Here is a 14,134-nt window from a genome sequence, read left to right on the forward strand (position 1 = left end):
TTAAGGTTTGGGGCAGAACCAGGGAGATCAATGAGGAGAGGAACACGGGAGAACCAGGAGGAGAAGAGAGAGAGCAGGCAGGTGAGGGGGAATGAGGAAGAGACTGGCAGGCTAGGCACCACACCATCAGGTTACTTATAGGAACACTATCTACCCTTCCAATAAACTTTATAAATATATATATATATATATGTGGGTAGAAATATTATTATTTTAATTATTACACCAGTCTTTACCTCTCTTCTGCCTTGGAACCAATACATTGTATTGATTCTAAAGGTTTTTTTTTTTTAATTCTTTCCAGCTCTAAATCTGTGACCCATTTTATAGATAAGAAAACTAAGATTCCATGAGGTTCAATGACTTGCCCAAGATCACATAGCTTCTAAGTGTTAGAGCAAGGACTCAGGCTGAAATCTTATAATGTCAGACAATAAACATCTATTAAGCCCCTACTGTGTGCCAGGCTCTGTGCTAAGCATTAGGAATTCAAAGGAAGGCAAAAGACAGACCTTGCTCTCAAGGAGTTTATAGTCTAATAGGGGAGATGCAAATAACTATGTACAAATGAGATATAGACATGACGAAGTGGAGAGAGTCAGCAGGTTAAATACACTAGCATTAGCTGAGATCTGAAGGAAGCCAGGGAAGCTGGGAGGCAGAGATCAGGAGGGAGAACATTCAAGGCTCAGGGACAACCAGTGAAAATACTTGGAACTGGGAGGAAGTATGATATGGTGGAATGCTCCATTTTGATTCAGAGGACTGGGGCTCAAATACTCACTTTGCTACCTGTGTGATCTTGGGCAAATGACTTGACCCCCATAGGCCTCAGTTTCCTTATCTGTAAAATGAGGCATGTGTGGGTTAAATGACTTCTGAATTCTTCTGTCTCTACATCCATGACACCATAACTCTCAGGCAGTCATTCTTTCCATTACATCAAAGCATCATTGCTTCCCCACTCCTGGAAGTGTCCTCCTAAAGGGAGTGGAGGGACTAGACCAAAAGTCCATCATAGTATATTATAGAATACATATTGTCATATATATTATACAAATATATAATAGTATATTGCTGAAGCAGACAAACTCTATGGATCATTTGCTGAGGCCTCTAGGCACTGGGAACATAGCAGCTGCCATTCCTTCGGTTTATCTAGTCCTGGGAACTGCCCAGCTTTTCCTCAAGGTCCCAGGGCAGTTACTGATTAATACGGTCACCTCCCTTATGTACACCCCATCTCTACAGGTGTGAATGTCCTAGATTTGGCTACTTTCCCCATGGCCATCTACCCAACAAAATAAAAAAAAATACCTGTGGAGAGATTTGGGTGGAGAGGATCATGGATTTAGAACTGGAAAGGGACTCAGAAACCTTCTAGACCAACCCCTTCATTTTGTAATCAAGGAAACTGAGACCCAGGAAGATTAAGTGATTTGTTCAAGGTCATACACAGGAGGTATGGTTCCGGAACATTTTTTCTTTTCTCTCTATCCTCATTTTATTTAGTTCTTTTTCTTTGTGTTTCTCTCAAGGTATAACTCTCTAGGTTCACCTCTTCTATGCAGCTTGTCCAATAAGTCTAGGAAAAAGCCTTTAGGTGCCCTTTTCTCCCACTTTGGTTCTTCCATTCTATTCTTCTTTCTTCAGTCTCCACAAGTTACCAGCTTCATCAGATGATATTATTTTCTTTCAGCCTGCATGTTCACTTCCATTCTTTGAAGGCAGATAGGTGGAAGGAAATGTCATTGTGTGGAGGAAGCCTTGGAAGGCCAGGCTTCATGTGCTCCATCTCCATTTCCATAAATGAGGGATTCTCCCTGAGAGATTTGTGGAGTAGAGAGAAATTATCTCATCTTCTATCCGTTGGTCCGAACTTTCGTTCTCACTGATTGCCAGAAATTATCCTTTTCCTAACTCTACTTCTCTATCCTCACTGTGAAGAAAATATAGTTTCATAATATGTATGTTTACAAATTCCTTTTTGCTCACCTATAAAATGAGAGCCTAATAAAGTATTTTAGTCTGCAAATACTTGACTTGTCAAGAATAGAGATATGGCAATCAAGACCAACGGATTTAGAATAAAAATTCACTTACAAAGTCTCATGGAAAAGGATGGTGAAAAACTCTGAGTGCATTGCCTCATCAAACAGAGATGTGTGGGGAGTAAAAACTGAGAGGAAAGACCATTTACTCAAAAGAATCTTGAACTTGGCATTAATGTGGCAAAGGCTCTTTTATTTCATCCTCCCCAGAATGGGTACAAGCCAGTGTTACAAGTATGGGAGCTGGGAGGCTCCTTTTATCCTAGTCCTAGTCCCTAATGCAAAGCTGGCCCCTCCCTCCCCTCGTTCACCATTGGCTGGTTACTTGAGAATTACAATCTTATCTCCCAAACTGGCAAATCAGAAAATTACAAAGTCCATCACCCTAATTATTCAAGAGAGTTTCAACCAATCAAAACAAGGACTGTTTCAATCCTATCAGTGTATCCTATTAGCCTTTTAAAGGAATAAGCCATCATTGGGTTCCTTGCCAAGTCATGATGATGGGGCTTAAGCTAGGAACAGGAAACTTAGCTTGTTTTGATGGAAAGACTCCCTGACTCCATCTTAGTGACTGAGAGGAGTCCACCATCCTACTGAACTTCCATCTCTCACAAAATCATCTTAAAGGAAGTATTATGAGAAAATCTGACCAAAGTCCTTCTGAGAGAATTTAACAAGGATGAATGAATGAATGAATGAATGAAGAGGGGAATTTAAAGAGGAAGAATGAATAAGAATGACATGAGAACAACTAGAAAAAAAAACCAAAAAGATCAGCAAGATGTTTTTTGTTCTTTTTTTTTAAAACCTTATCTTTTTTCTTAGAATCGATACTAAGTATCAGTTCCAGGTCAGAAGAGCAGTTAGGACAAGGCAATTAGGATTAAGTGACTTGCCCAGGGTCACACAGCTAGGATGTGAGTGAGGTCAGATTTGAACCTAGGACTTCCAGCTTCCAGGTCTGGCTTTCTAACTATATGTAACTGCCCCTAAGATTTTTTAAATAAACCCTTTTCACCATTAAAGAAAGTGAAATCACTACACTTAGATTCTAATATCACAGTCCCAGAGGTGCTTATAGAAGGAACTAGGCCAAGTGCACAGGGAAGAGATATATCCTAAAAATGACACAATTGTAAGAACTTTGATGGATCTAGTAGCAAGGTATTTTGAAGGAGGGGAAGATATCCAGGACACAAAGGAAAAAAGAAATATGAATTTATTAATACCAATAAAAGAGAATTCTATTTTTCTCCTTTATTTATTTTTTACAAGTTACATGTAATAACAAATTTACACATACGTTTTCTGAAGTTATATGTTCCAACTCTCTTTCTCCTTTCTTTTTCTTTCCTAGAACTATCAAGCAATTCAATCTGGGTTATACATATATTATCATACAAAACATATTTCCATGATATTCATTTTTGTAAGTGAATAATTTTATAAAACCAAAACCTCCAAACATATATTGAAATAAGTGAGTGAAAAAGTATATGCTTTCATTTGCATTCCTATAATTCTCTCTGGAGGTGGATAGCATTCTTTGTCATAAATCCCTCAGAATTATCCTGGATAATATTGTATTGTTAAGTCTACCACATTTGATCATTCCACAATATCGCTGTTGCTATGTATAATGTTCTCCTGATTCTGCTCTCCAGTTCACATGGAATTCCTCCAATTCATTATTCCTTTGAGCACAATAGTGTTCCATCACATCAGATACCACAATTTGTTCAGCCATTCCCCAAATGATAAGTATCCCTTTAGTTTCCAATTATTTTTACCACCACACACACACACAAGCTATAAATATTTTTGTACAAGCAAGTCCTTGCCCATTTTTTCTTATCTCTTTTGGATACAAACTCTATAGTGGTATTACTGGAACAAAGGGTATGCATTGTTTTATAGCCCTTTGGGTATAATTCCAAACTGCCCTCCAGGATCACTGGATCAGTTCACAACTCCACCAGCAAAGCATCAGTGTCCCAATTTTGCCATACCCCTTCCAACATTTCTCATTTTCCTTTACTGATATATTAGCCAATCTGATAGGTGTGAGGTGGTACCTTAGAATTATTTTAATTTTCATTTCTCTAATTAAGAATATTTTTTCATATATTGATAGCTTTGATTTCTTCATCTGAAAATTGCTTATTCATATCCTTTGATCATTTATCAATTGGGGAATGGTTTGTATTCTTATAAATTTGACTTAGTTCTTTGTTTATTTGAGAAATTAGACTTTTGTCAGAGAAATTTGTGATAAAAATCCCCCCCTCCCATTTGTTGCTTTCCTTCTAATCTTGGTTGCATTGGGTTGTTTATACAAAACTTTTAAATTTTATATAATCAAAATTATTCATTTTGCATCTTGTAATGTTCTCTATCTCTTGGTTGGTCTTTAAGTTCTTCCCTTCTCCATAGATCTGACAAGTATACTATTCCATTTCATCTAATTTACTTATAATATTAGTTTAAATAATATACCCATTCTGAATTTATCTTGGTATAGGGTGTGAGATGTTGATCTAAACCTAATCTCTCCCATACTGTTTTCCAATTTTCCTGACAGTTTTTGTCAAATAGTGAGTTCTTATCCCCAAATCTTTGGGTTTATCGAACACTGTCTTGCTGAAGTTGCTTACCCCAAGTCTATTCCACTGATTCTCCTTTTTGTCTCAGCCAGTACCAGGCTGTTTTGATGATCACTGCTTTATAGTATAGTTTAAGATCTGGTACTGCTAGGCCACCTTCCAAATTTTTTTTCACTAGTTCCATTGATATTCTTGATATTTTGTTCTTCCAGATTAATTTTGTTCATATTTTTCTAGTTCTATAAAATGGTTTTTTAGAAGTTTGGTATGGCACTGATTAAGTAAATTAATTTAGGTAGGATTGTAATTTTAATTACCTTAGCTCATCCTACCCATGAACAATTAATGTTTTTCCAGTTGTTTGGATTTCACTTTATTTGTGTGAAAAGTGTTTTGTAATTGTCTTCATATAATTCCTGTATTTGTTTTGGCAAATAGATTCCCAGTTATTTTTTTAAAGTTTCCATGCTTTATTAAAATTAGAATATTAGAATATATTGGACTGTCCATTCTTGCTCCCAAATTCTTCCTGGGAATTCCCTTTGTGGTCAATATAGACAAATTTAAAATCTGCCTAGAGAAATTTAATTCCCAGTTATTTTATACTATCTAGAGTAATTTAAAATAGAATTTCTCTTTCTAACTCTTGCTGCTGGGCTTTGTTGGAAATATATAGAAATACTGATAATTTATGTGGGCTCATTTTATACCTTGAAACTTTGCCAAAGTTGTTCATTATTTCAAATAGTTTTTAGTTGATTCTCTAGGATTCTCTAAGAGGATTTTAATAGCCACAAACTTAAATTATTACTTTCTCATTGATACAAAATTGTTATGAGAATAATTCATTGAGGGTATCTTTGATGAGAGAATTAAGGAGGAATTCATATGTGACTCAGGGAATAGAGAGCTAGGCCTATATATAGGAAGTCCTGGGTTCAAATTTGACTTCAGACACTTCCTAGCTATGTGACCCTGGACAAGTCATTTAACCCTCATTTCCTAGCCCTTACACTGAGCCACCTACCTTACCATATGGTTTTATTAGAACCAATGAGTTAGGAAGTCACCTCTTTCCCTAAGTGAGAATGCTGCAGCAGAAGAGCTAGTGCCAACTCAGATCTTTTTGTAAATTCTAATGGCTCATGCTACTTAGCTAATAAAAAAAGACTCCTTCTAAACACTAGGTCAGCTAACCAGAACCAGTTACAGAAATCTATGCATTCTCCAGTCCTTGCAATTCTCCTGGAAGCAGCTTCCTGGTGTCTTTTGCTCTGATGACACCATTATGGCAAACCAATGGGGTCTATGCATGTTCCAGACTCTCCTTCCATCTCACCCTCCACAGTCCAGCCAAGCTAACCAAAATATTTGAAAAAGAATTTTACAGACTTCAAATTAGGAACCCCGTTGAGTTGTTGAGAGCCCTGAGAAGTTACATGATTTGGTCACATGAGCACTGAGAAAATCCTGGAGCTTTTAAAAAAGTATGGCAGAAATTGTCCTATGCTGGTAAAGAATCAGGGATTCAAAATAGGAAATATAGTGATATATGTGTATATTTACATTTAACATATGGAATATAGTTTTATATATGTGTGTGCATACATATATTTAAATTTAAAATATGAACTATAGTTTTTATTTTTGTGTATACATATGTATGTTTAAATTTAAAATATGGAATACATACTTAAAATCTGAAATAGTGACAGATATGTATGTGTATATATTTATATATATTTAAAAGGCAAAGCTAATGTTTCTCCACAAGCCATTGGAAGGTCAGAAAGAAGGACAGTATTTCTTCAGTTCAATAAGCTATTTTTTAGTCCAGTGACATCAAACTCAAATAGAAGAGTGGTGGTGGTAGTGGTGGTAGTGGTGGTATTCAGTTGTTTCAGTCGTGTCCAACTCTTCATGATCCTATTTGGGGTTTTCTTGGCAAAAATTAGAATGGTTTGCCATTTCCTTCTCTAGCTCATTTGACAGATAAGGAAACTAAGGCAAACAGGGGTAAGTGACTTGCCCAGAGTCACACAGCTAATAAATGTGTGAGGTCACATTTGAACTCAGGAAAGTAAGTCTTCTTGATTTCATTCCCAGCATTCTCTCCATTGTGCCATCTGGCTGCCCTTTTACTCCTTTTCCAATTTATCCAAAATCACTTTGCTAGTCAAACTTTAGCCCTGGGTTATTTCCACTATCTGCCTCCACAGCCTCTAGTAGTGGTAGTCTCTCGGTGACCGAGAATGACAATTGTCTTTGTGTATTATCATCTATTGATGTACCCTCATGTGGCTTTGGAGTCCAAAGGCTGAGGCGCACAGTTTGTGGCACATGGGGCCTGGGACGCCAGTTGTTACGGGAGGCGCAGTTGTGGCCTGGTGTCGGCGTTCACGCGCAGCGGCAAGACGTCGACGTCGCTCATCTTCAAAGGAGGTGGCAGCATGGTTAATGTGGGTTCACCAGCTGCTTCTGTCAGAGGCAGCGAGTTCTAGTTGCTTTGGTGTCATGCCAGCCCACTTCAAGTTGGACTTTAGTTGATCCTTGAATCTTTTCTTTGGTCGGCCTTGTTTCCTGAGTCCAGCTGACAGTTCACCGTAGAATACCTGTCTTGGTATTCGCTGTGGGTCCATGCGGATGACGTGCCCAGACCAGCGTAGCTGGGTTTTGAGGACCATGACTTCGATGCTGGTGGAGTTGGCTCTGTCGAGGACTTCCTGATTGGTGATTCGGTCCTGCCATCGGATCCTCATGATTGACTGGAGAGAGCGTTGGTGGAATTGCTCCAGCTGTTTCATGTGCTTCCGGTACAGTGTCCATGTCTCACAACCGTACAGGAGCGAGCTGAGGACCACTGCGTTATACACTTTGAGCTTCATCGCAGTGCTTACACCTCTGTGTTGGAGGACTTTGCAGTGCAGCCGCCCGAGTGCCCGGCTGGCCTTTTGGATCCTGGCATTAATCTCTTGGTCTAGGGACCCGTCGTTGGCGATGGTGCTGCCCAGGTACTTGAAAGTGTTGACGTTAGAAAGCTGCTTGCCGTCGATTGTAATGCACGGCTGGTTAGTTGGCCTCCCTGGTGCAGGTTGGAATAGCACCTCTGTTTTGCTGAGGCTGATAGTCAGGCTGTTGTGGTGGAGAACCTGTCCACAATGGTTTGGAGATGATTTTCTTGGTGGGCCATGAGAGCACAGTCATCTGCAAAGAGAGCTTCCAGGATGAGTCTCTCCGTTGTCTTTGTTTTTGCAGTCAGGCAGCGAAGGTCAAATAGTGAGCCATCCAGTCGGTATTTGATGTAGATGCCCAGGTCTAGATCCATCACAGCATGCCGTAATACTTGGGTGAAAAATAGGTTGAATAGTACCGGAGCAAGGACACAGCCTTATTTCACGCCATTGGAGATGTTGAAGCGATCGGAAGTCTCTCCACCAGATAGGACTTCCCCTGTCATGTCGACATGAAAGAGCTGGATCAGTTTGATGAATTTTGCTGGGCAATCGAGCTTGCTGAGGATCACCCACAATGCGTCCCTGTTCACTGTGTCGAACGCCTTTGTTAGGTCTATGAAGACAATGTAGAGACTCAGGTTCTGCTCAAGGCATTTTTCCTGCATTTGCCTCACCATGAAGACCATGTCGATGGTGCTGCGATCTGGTCGGAAGCCACATTGTGATTCAGGCAGGTTCTGCTCTGAAACAGATGACAGGAGTCTGTTGAGTATAACACAGGCGAGGATCTTTCCAGCAGTGGAGAGTAGTGAGATGCCTCTGTAGTTGTCACAGGCTGCTCGTGAGCCTTTGTTCTTGTATAGGGCTACTATAGAGGCATCTCTGAGTTCTGGGGGCATGTATTCCTCTTCCCATATGCTGGTCAGCACTATGTGGAATGCCTGGAGCGCCTTTCCATTTAAGGCCTGTACACCTCGGTTGGGATCCCGTCTTTACCGGGTGCCTTGCATGCACTCATTTGTTGAATGGCTTTTTGGACTTTCTCTATTGAAGGAGGGATGTCAAGTTGTTCAATGGTGCTGTTTTGGGGGATCTGGTCAAGGGCGCTTTGGTCGACTGAAGAGGGTCGCTTGAGAAGCTGACTGAAGTGTTCTTTCCACCTGTTGCTGATGCCTTTTTTATCTTTTATGAGAGTGTCACCGTCAGAGGATAGCAAGGGAGTGGTGGTGGGTTTTAATGGCCCATAGATAGTCGTGAGGGCACTGAAAAATTGTTTGTAGTTTTTCGTATCAGCAAAATGCTGGATTTCTTCTGCCTTTTTTCCCACCATCGGTCTTGCATCTTCCTGATCTCACGCTGCGCCATGGCTTGGAGAGACTTGAATCTGTCCTTTTTAGGAGCAGAGTCTGGGTTATTTTGCCACTCCATAAAGGCTTTGTTCTTTTTGCTCAACAGGCCTTCAATAGCAGTGTTGTTCTCCTCGAACCAGTCCTGTTGGTTGCGTTGTTTGAGGCCTAGGACTGCCTTTGATGTTTCTTTCACTGCGTCTCTGAACTGGTTCCATTTCTCAGTTGAGCTTCCAGTGAGTGGTCCCTTGGCAGACAGCTTGTCATCCAGGCAGGACTGGAATGTTTGCAAATAAGATGGATCTCTAAGATGACTCACGTTGTAAAATGCGCAAAGTGTCTGGGCGGTTTTGGATGGTGAGGCTCAATGCGCATTTGAAGAGTCGCTCTAACCAATTGGTGGTCTGTCCAGCATTCAGCTCCTCTCATGGCTCTGGTGATCTTTACATCCTGGATGTCTCACCGGCATACAATGATATAGTCAATGAGATGCCACTGTTTTGATCGTGGGTGCATCCATGTTGTTTTATATTTGTTCACCATTCTGAACACAGTGTTTGGTTGTCGGGGACCAGCCCCTTACGACCCCTAAGAGGGAAAGGGGGAGAGAGAGAAGGAAAGGGGGAGAGAGAAAGAAAGCACGGACAGCTCTCACATGGTATGCAAAGAGAAGTCGTTTATTGAGGCAAAAGCATGGTATATATATACTGTGGCTAGGAGGAGATAAGGGTAGGAGGAATGTAGGCACATTTGGTGTCAGAGGGGCCCAGGGGGAGGGGGTTTTACAACCTTTACTGACATCTGGAACTAGTTAGGGAAGACATCCTGTTTTAAGGGAGGAAGGGAGGCATGTTATGTTTGCACTATTTCTTGTCTGTTGTCAGGTTCTATACAATTCCTCCCTTTTCTTTTCAAAAGAGGGGGAGGGGTTTTGAGAGAAAAATGGATTTGCAGAACTATCACAACATGGTCTTAAGCCCGTCTTGAAGAACCCTTTCGGAGGCGGCTCCTGTCTTAGGCTATGCGGGGTATTTCCCTAATAGCCTCCACGCAAGGGCAAGGGACCCGCAATATTCCCGTCGTTGGATTACCGTCCCGAGAAGTGGAGTTGGTTGTATTGCTCAGTGGAGGGGGAGGTGTGGCCAACCGTCTCTAGGCGGTGGTACTGTATCATAGGGAAGGCCTTCAAGGATGATTCAATGGAGCGAGTGACCAGCCGTGTGATAGTTTTGAAAATCCAAGGACCAAAAGTCAAAGCAAGGATAAAAACTATGAGGGGGGTAAGGAGGGTAGAGAGGATTGTAGAGAACCATGGAGAACTAGGCAGAAACTGTGCATACCAAGGGCCGTCTGTTTCCCTATCTTTGTGCCTCTGTTCAAGCTCTTTCCTGAGTTGGGCTAGAGAGTCCCTAATGACGCCAGAGTGGTTAGCATAGAAGCAACATTCTTCTCCGAGGGCGGCACAGAGTCCCCCTTCACGGAGGAAGAGGAGGTCTAATCCTCGTCTATTTTGTAAGGCTACTTCAGCAAGGGAGCATGGGACTTTTCCAAGAAATTTATGGTGGATTCTAAGCAGGCAATGTCTTCATCTACTGCTGCCCGTAGATGATTGTGGGATATGTGTTGGGAAGTTAGAGCTGCTAAACCAGTCCCAGCGCAGGCAACGCCAAGAAGAGCGGCAACCGTGACGGCAAGGGTGACCGGTTCTCTTTTCCATCTGGGGTTTTGGAATTGTTCCCACAGGGGGAGGAAGTCTTGGTCGGGCCTAAAGGTGACGCGGGGAACAAGGGTGACCAAGATACATACTTCCTCTGGAGCAGTGGAAGCCCAACAAGCTTGAAGGCCTGAGTTGGTGCAGAGCCATCTAGTATTATTAGGGGGAATATAAAATTTGCAGGTGCTGTTAGGCGAAAAGGACACAGCACAATACGGATTAACTGTAGCATTTTTGCCAATGCAAGTGCCATTACCCCCCACGATAGGGATGGTAAGGGAGAATTTGTCATGAGGGCGACTCTGAGTTTCAATGCTGTCCCAGTGACACTCAGGGGGGTTTTCTGTCCTAGAGCAGGTAAGATTACTGTCATTCAGGGCATAGGCCTCAAGGTAAGGCGGGGACGCGACTAAGCAAAGCCAGCAATTGGTCGTGAGGTTAGGGAAGGAGTGATTAAGCGCGGAAAAGGATGCTTGTAGGAGAGGAAGGTATGGGTAAGGGACAATCTGTTCTTTTTTGAGGGCAGGGGGAACCCAGGGCTGTGGAGGAGAGGTCGAGAAGGAAGACGCCGGCGGTGGGGATGGGGAGAGCAGACGCAAAGGGCTGTGGGATGGGGAAGGGGAGGGAATGCGGGGGGGGGGGTGAGACTTGGCGGGCTTCGCGGGCTGGAGGGCCTTGTTCGGGCCCTGGATGGAAGGAGGGGTTTTCTGATGGAGTTCCTTCTTGATAAAAAATAAACCTCCAGGGTCGGTACCGCCGACATGTGCCCGGATCCCCCATGTGCGCCCTGTGAGCCAGCTATCATCTGTATGCTGTAAAACAGTGAAATTTAAGTATGAACAGCTTGTCCATGTCCCTTTGTTGCCGCCGGCCCAGTCCTGTCTTGCTCGGGATCGGCTTTTGCAGTTGGGAGGGCCTGGCCTCAATGAAAGGAACTTATCGGTGATCGGGGGTGTCCATGACTCTGAGGTGAGCGTTTCACACCCCCAATATGCGCAGTAAAAGTGGCCTGGGGAGTTACAGTAGGATTTCCCGGGGTTGGAGGAGGGGCAGGCGTAGAAGACGTCAAATGTGGGTAGCCAGTTGGGTCCGGAGGCAGTCGGACAGACTCCTGGGTGATTGATGAGGAAGCAAGGGAGGACAGCAAAGTTGGGTGCTCCAGAAGTGGTTACAGTCTGTATTATGGAGCTACTATCCCAGCTGCCAAGGCTCCATTTCCATGGACGATGGGAGTGGTGTTGTGCACTCATAGGGGGGGTGAGTAGGGAAAGAAACAATAAAATTTGAAGGCCCATAATGGTCGCGAATGTTCAAGGGTCGTTCAGACTGCGAATGTAGAGGGTGATGTGGATGGATTCTATCAGGGCAGCAAGAAGGCCGAGGATCGCGAAGAACAAGGAGGCAGCCAACAGTGTTCGCAGTACAAGGCAGGATGGATCATGGGTTTCACGCATTACCTGTAAGACAAGAGGGGAGATTTTTCTCAGGGGTAGACCCTGGGGGAAGGTGATTATCTGGGCTGAAGGGTTTTGTTAGACGTGAGGGGATCCAGCGAGCAGACTGCTCCCTTTTGTCGAAAATGCAGGCTGAGCCTTTGCCCCAGGTCAGAACAGAGTCAGGGCCGTTCCAACGGCCCGTGAGGGGATCACGCCATAGGACCTGAGCGAGGTTAGAGGTGGTGTGTGGGTGCCAAAAACGGTCCGCGGCAGAGCGGCCCTCCGTATCCAGGGTGAGGAAGTTAAGGGCAAAAAGGGCATGTGCCAGCAAGGTGGTTTGGTTGCCGCACAAGGGGTAGAGGGTCTCCTGAGTTTTTAGTTTGAAAATGGTATTTTTCAGTGTTTGGTTTGCTCTTTCTACAATACCTTGGCCCTTGGGGATTGTAGGGGATGCCAGTGATATGTTTTATGCCTAATTGAGCACAGAACTGTTTAAAGGAACGGCTTGTGTAGCCAGGACCATTGTCTGTCTTAAGGGTCAATGGTCTTCCCATGACTGACATGGCGAGAAACATATGTTTGATGACATGTTTGGTGGCCTCGCCAGATTGTGCCGAGGCAAAAAGAAACCCACTGAAGGTGTCAATGGAAACATGAACATATTTCAATTTAGCAAAGGAGGGAACATGAGTAACGTCCATCTGCCACAGGTGGCCAGGGAGGAGGCCACGAGGGTTGACTCCAAAGTGGGGTTCAGGTAACAGCGTAAGGCAATTTTTGCAGCTTTTCACGATAGCTCTGGCTTGCTCTCTAGTGATTTTGTAGGCTAAGCGAAGAGTATGGGCGTTAAGGTGGTGCAGCTTGTGGGCTTCAGTAGCAAGGGAAATAGGGTCTGGCGAAGGGATTGTAGGTACAGCCAGAGCGGCCAAGCGGGTATATTGATCTGCAAGGTCGTTTCCTAATGCCAAGGGGCCTGGGAGACCTGAATGAGCACGTATGTGGCCTATAAAGAAGGGGTGGGACCGTGCTCTGATGGCTTGCTGTATTTTGGTGAATAAGAAAAAGGTGGCTGTTGTGGGTTGAATAACAGGAGTAGCCTCAAGCCGTAGTAGGGACTGAACGACATATCGACTGTCAGAGTATAGATTGAAGGGGGATTCAGGCAGAGAGATAAAAACAGTGAGTGCTGCATAGAGTTCAACCAGTTGTGCGGATTGATAAGGAGTGTGGATAGTATGGGGACAATCATGCATAACAATGGCCGCGAGGCCTGTTTTCGAGCCGTCCACGAAAATCGTGGGCGCTCCGGGAATGGGAGATGACTGCGTAATACGGGTTAAGGTGAAGGGGGTAAGGGTAAAGAATTGTAAGAGTTTATTACTGGGCATGTGATTGTCAATAGTGCCTTCATAGGATGAGATAAGGACGGCCCAATTATCATTCTGTGTTTGCAGCCACCGTAGTTGCTCTTTATTATACGGGGAAACAATATGATCGGGCTGGCGGCCGAAGTGGCGAGTGGCCAGGCGGACACCCATCATAATAAGCTGAGCAACCAGGTCAGGGAAGGGGATCAGGATCTTCCTAGAGGCTAGGGGAAGGTGTAGCCAAATGAGGGGAGAAGGGTCCTGCCATAGGAGACCTGTGGGAGAGAATTCGGTGGAAAAGATGATTAAATAGAGGGGATCCTTAGGGGAGAAGTAACCGATGTTCTGTTTGGCAATTGCCTGTTCAACTTTTTGTAAGGAGATTTCTCCTTCGGGTGTTAGTGATCGTGATGAAGAGGGGTCGGTATCTCCGCATAGAATATTTTCTAGGGGGCGGAGGTCTGCTTTTGCAAGGGCGAGATAAGGACGAAGCCAATTAATATCCCCTAGAAGTTTTTGAAAATCGTTAAGTGTTTTTAGGGTGGAACGATTAAGCGTGACTTTGTGTGTAAAGAGATGATCAGTCTCGAGACGGAATCCGAGAAAAGAAAAGGGATATTGGACCTGTACCTTATCGGGGGCAATTTTAAAGCCTCTGTC

This window comes from Monodelphis domestica, chromosome 2 (genome assembly GCF_027887165.1).
Source record: "Monodelphis domestica isolate mMonDom1 chromosome 2, mMonDom1.pri, whole genome shotgun sequence".
Taxonomy (NCBI): Eukaryota; Metazoa; Chordata; class Mammalia; order Didelphimorphia; family Didelphidae; genus Monodelphis; species Monodelphis domestica.